This window comes from Charadrius vociferus, unplaced genomic scaffold (genome assembly GCF_000708025.1).
Source record: "Charadrius vociferus isolate BGI_N301 unplaced genomic scaffold, ASM70802v2 scaffold167, whole genome shotgun sequence".
NCBI classification, from domain to species: domain Eukaryota; kingdom Metazoa; phylum Chordata; class Aves; order Charadriiformes; family Charadriidae; genus Charadrius; species Charadrius vociferus.
The window spans coordinates 530,366-536,286 of record NW_009649460.1 but is presented as its reverse complement, the minus strand read 5'-3'; positions in this window follow the sequence as shown (position 1 = coordinate 536,286).

The following is a 5,921-nucleotide window of genomic DNA, read 5'->3' as shown; positions in this document are numbered from 1 at the left end:
GTTGCCCAAGGCCACGTCCAGCCTGGCTTTAAACACCTCCAGGGATGGGGCCTCAACAACTTCTCTGGGCAACCGTTCCAGTGCCTTACCTCCTTTAAGTGAAAAGTTTCTTCCTAATATTTAATCTAAATCTACCCTCTTCCAGTTTGGAGCCATTCCTCCTCATCCTATCACCACATGCCCTTGTAAAAAGTCCTTCCCCGGCTCTCCTGTACGCCTCCTTTAGGTACTGGAAGGCCGCAATAAGATCTCCCTGAAGCCTTCTCTTCTCCAGGCTGAAAAACCCCAACTGTCTCAGCCTCTCCTCATAGGAGAGGCGCTCCAGCCCTCTGATCATCTTCGTGGCTCTCCTCTGGACACGCTCCAACAGGTCCTTGTCCTTCTTATGTTGGGTACTCCAGAACTGGATGCAGTACTGCAGGTGGGGTCTCAGGAGAGTGGAGTAGAGGGGCAGGATCCCCTCCCTTGACCTGCTGGCCACACTTCTTCTGATGCAGCCCAGGGTACGGTTGGCCTTCTGGGCTGTGATTGCACCTTGGTGGCTCATGTTGAGCTTCTCGTGAATGAGCACACTCAGGTCCTTCTTCTCAGGGCTGCTCTCGCTCCATTCCTCGCCGAGTCTGTATTTGTGCTTGGGATTGCCAAGTCCCTGTCCCTGTCCCTACCTTAACATATTGGTACAATTAGGGAGCAACAAACCTGATTACTTGCAAATTCATTTTCCTTGGGCTGGGTAGTGATACTTTTTATGTTACCATGCATATGAGCAGCACCCTTCTATAATTCATGCTAGACAGTATGTAACAGCAGCCCAATGGAGTATCTAGTCTGAAGCGAGCGGATATGAAGCGCAGTTTTTTACTGAGCATTCCTGGGTAGGACTAGCCTGAAAGTCGACCTCTCATTACAAGGGCGATTCTGAAGTATTTAAAACATTTTTATTTTTAAAGATTTTTTTTTTTAAATCTTAAATATATTTCCCACAAAACAGCTGCTCCTCAATTTATTTAGCAAATATCAGAATGAAGACAGTCTCAGCCATCTCAGCCCACAATGCCCACAGCTTTTCCTAGGATGCCAAAAGGACTGACGAGAAGGACGGTGGTGCCCTCTGCTCCTTGGGTGGGTTTGCGAAGCCGCCTGCAGTCCCCCGCAGCCCATGCAGACCCCCTGTGAGCTGGGCAGTGGGTTGTGAGTCTGTCCTGGATTGAGATAAAACAGAACCAAGTTTCTTTTCAGTAATTTTACTTTCCAGATAAGCCTCTTCTAACTAACTGAACTCTCTGAAATTAACGGCATTTTTTTCTGACAGTATCTGCTTCCAGACTGATAAGACCTGATGGTTTATAATTTATACCAAGGCATGGTATGCAGAGAGGCTCTTGCTTATACTTATTGCTATAACCCCCAAAAGGCAGCTAACTTTGCTATCTGCCCCATTGGAGGGTCGGACGCGGAAAAGCGTAGAGGAGTCCCACCTGCAGGGAGGAGTGGACAGGACAGGTGACCCAAAACTGACCAACGAGGGTATTCCATCCCATCTGCCTCATGCTCAGTATAAAAGCTGAGGGATGAAAGGGTCAGTGCTCTTTCCTCAATGGCCGGTGTTCGAGGAGGGGTCTGTCTGTTCCTTTGATCCTGATCCATGCATTCCTGAATCCAGATCCGGAATCCAGTTCCCATCCATCACAGAGTCCAGTCTGGGACTTGCTCAGTGCCAGCAGTGATGTGACTGTCATCCTGGGAGCTTAATACGGTTTTGTACATATTGTATATATTTCATTATTTTCTTTTTATTATTTTATTTATATATTCATCAAAGTAGTTCAGTTTCTTTTTAAACTCAGAAGCCTCTTTTCTCTCATCCTTCTCTCCTTGAAGGAAGATGCGCTCCCTTCTCTGAAGGGGAGAGAAGTAAAAGAGCATCTGTTGTTCGTTTTAGTGGTCAGCCCAGCCCAAACCATGACAGAGACTCACAGACAATCTCTGCCCGACTTCCCCCTGGGGTGCTCTCATCTGCTTTTCCCCCTCCTGAGCCTAAAACTCTTCTGAGCCCATAACAGATTTAATATGTATTAATTTAAGAGCTTCAGTGTATTGCCTGAGAACAATGGTACGATGCTTGGAAAATATATTCCTTTAATTGGTCTGCAGCTGCCCTTCTTAAATATTTATGTAAACTCTGCTGTGTCCAAGGGCACAAGGGTTAAACATAAATGAAGCTGCTGGCCTTGTATTTGTTTGAGTTCTCTGGAATGTACAACATCCTTGTCAGTTTTAAGTAACCTAACTAATTCCAGGTAAATAAAGAACACATGTCATTCTGCAGTCATGGAAAGCTGAAATATTATGAATTGAGTATCATAAGATGGACCAGTAACCATTGTAGGTCTGAACATGTTTTAAATCCCTTTGCTGTGAAAGATAGAGTAGAAAATAGAAATAAAATTCTCATTTTTTTTTAATTAAATTGAGTAAATGTCAACTCGGGGATTGTAATCAGAGACATTAACAATTGAAAATGACACTTGTTTCATTGTTTTCCTAAGTTGTTTCCCACACAAAATAATACTTGGGTTATAAAAGGATCACCTTTCTGAAGAGTCCAAGATTTGCCTGTCCTAGATTTACTGAAATATATAATTTTCTTTTTTTTTTATTTTTCCAAAACCAGATACAGTCCAACTGCATAATTTCCTACTTTGGTTCAAGAGTATCGGATTGATCTAAAGTCCTGGGTGCAGGTAACAGTAATTTCCATTTTCTGTCAAGTAAAAGGCTTGAATTTGAAAATTAGAAATTTCATTTAAGAAATGTTCAGTATTTTTCAGCCAGCTATTCCAACCGAGTACTATTATACTTGTTTTGAAGCCTCACATAATTAAATACGGAATCCCAAGCAGCAGATGAGGCAGGTGTCTATACACGGGACACAAAATTCATCAAAGCATCAAAGCTTCATGAAATCTTAAAAGTTTAAAACATTTCTATTGGGGATATAATGAGCTTTATAGGTTCTAATGAAAAGCACATAGATGTAGCCAGAGAAAGAGACAAAGATTCAGGACGCCTCATCCGTGTTAATATTACTGTGCAGAAATGGATGCAAACTTGGGACTACGGCCAGGTGGCTCATCCATTCATCACTCCCCTTGCTGAAACGTTTCCGAGATTGGCTGCACAGCCACTTGTCTGGTACAGAAAGCCATAGGTGTGGGTGTCTTAGAGTACATTCAAGGGTGCTCTCTCCTGTGGCTGGCTACTTGGCCTGGCAGCTAGCCCATTTGCACCTTGAATTTTGTCATATGACTGATGCTCAATAGACAAAACAGCCCAGATTTCCTCCTGGAAGGAACTTAATATTGCTTGCCAGAAGACAGTTGGATCTGTAGGAAGTCTGAAAATCTTCTAGCTTACATTGCCAGTAAAGTTGGTAGGAGATGCTGGGGCTTGTGGATGCCCTGGATGTCAGACTCTCCTGGGACAAGTCACCTCAGATGGATCGGAGATGCAGCCTCCAATCCTATTTCCATCTGTATGCCTGAATCCCAAAACATGTACATCCTATTGTCCCAGTATTTGAATATTTGGAATTCAGTCAGATTCTGCAATTTTTATTTGTTCCAACTGAAAGCTACTGTGCCGTACAAGTACAATGGACTTTCATTATACCAAAGCGTGGACATCAACAGCATCGTAAACTGATGGAGGAACGTGCAAAAGATGGACTCACTGAAGTCAGTACTAGCCTGATTGTTCAGACTAATTGTGAAAAGATTTCATGTTGTGTGCTGCACCGAGAAGTCAGGTATGGGGTGTGTCCTGAATTTCATATTAAAATCCACACTCTGTCCCATTGTTCATAAACAATTGGTGACACCATAGGGATGCCGAGGAGTGCATCAAAGGCATGGCGAAAGGGTGCATTGGCCATGCTGAATTTTGTTTTGAGGGTAGGCGGGAATCCTGAGTAACAGGTTTTCCTAGCTATAGCTCTACTTTGGTTGTAAACTTGACTCTTTACAGAAGGAATTAAAGTTCTCCAGCACCAATAATTGTTCCATTTATATGCTGTGTTATGTACCTTTGATGTTATTATTTTTCAATTAGAAAAAACCCTAAGAAAATGAAAATTAGAAACGAAAGGTTATCAGTAAAAAATTTTAACATTTCAATTCCAAGCATTTGCACCATTCTGATCCAATGTAGCCTTCTGTTAATGATACATCTGTCATTTTATTGACACCCCTAAAGAGCTTTATTCTCTTTTCTAATTAAGAGACAAAGCTGATTATGTCAATCTATGAACTGACATCTGAGTGCTTTTGTTATAATCTAAGAAGAAATGAATATGACTATTGTTATGCTAAAACAAAAAACTTGGGAATTTTAACTGGAAAACCCAAGATAGCAAAATATATAATGGTTAAATTAAAACAGATTCTTCCTATTCATGCAAAATGCACATGCGATTGTATTATATAATTAAATGAAGATACTGTGTGAAAAATTAATTCCCAGTAATAGAAAACATAAAGCAACAATGATACGTAATGTGCCTGACTAAAATATGTGAGGAGAAATCATCAGATCATAAAATATCTCAAACAAATAAATGACAGACTAAGCCATAAATCCTCAAGGAAAAATTAAGCTATTAAATAATCCAAAATGCTTGCATGTCAGGACATGATTTCAGCTCCATCCGGCTGCTAAATCAAAGATACCTGCTCAGTGGGCTCTCCCATGCAAGGGAATACAGCTGGAAGCATTCCCCAGTACTGCCCTATGCTTTAATTGGGCGTGCAGAGAATATCCAGTTTTCACCACTACCCCCAAGACACCACAAACATCCCTCTGTTTTGTGAACCAGAACTAGCTGCAATGACTGCTCAACCTGGTGAACTGATAGGTATTTTTAAGACAAAACTGCGGATGGGATGAAATGCCCACCATTGTAGGAAGGTCTTTGTGTTTGGATGGACACAGGTAAGACTCTGGAACAATCTCCCACATGCCAGCATTAATTGCTGCAATCTGTCCTACCTAAAAAGGACAGCGAGAAGACAGCAGCAGACAAATCCCACTGAATCAGATGATCTTCAATATTTTGGGATGTTAGCAGCTTTTAGACTCGTAGATAACATGAAACAGTTTTCCCCTCAGTTGTGATTAAAGGCAACAGACAGAGGTTATGGGTCTCTTCTGGCAGCACTAGATCTTCAGGACCACTGCCGGTGCTGAAGCTGCTGGCAGGAAAGAATTGAATCTTTTCCAAGGAACTCCACCGATCCCGTGTAAGAGGTTCCTGCCGATGGTACTGGGTGTCCTCAGGACAGAGCGTAAAGTACTGCAGACTGACACAGCTCTCCTGGCATCAACTGAGCTAAATGAATTTACACTCTGAAGATCTAGTCCTCAGCTGCTGACTGTGTCAACGAGTGTTGACATACATCCAACCAACACATATATCTTTCTCTTTAAAAACTTCTATTCTAAATGATCAGAAAAAGCCAAGACATTATCAGCTACACTGTCAATGGCATTAAATTTAATTATGGATTATAGCATCCGTGCTCACTCACATGCACACCACACATCATTACAAACTACCATTCTTCCACCATTTTCTGGTCAAGGGATTGTATCCTTTTGCTTCAGGTAACTAGAGGCAGTGAGTGGCTGAATCTCTGTGACCTTCTATCTCTGCCTTCATGGAGGTTTAGTCAGCAGGGAAAGTACTTCCTTATACTTTTATTAAAATAGATCTGGAAGTATAAACTATACCCTTTGCATCGGATGTCAGGTTATGCGTATATCTCTGCATAACTGCAAGGATATGCAGGATAGGAGATGTCTACTACTTATAAGACCAATGGTCTTGCTCAGTACTTCAAAAAATCACTCTACTTCTGTTGCAC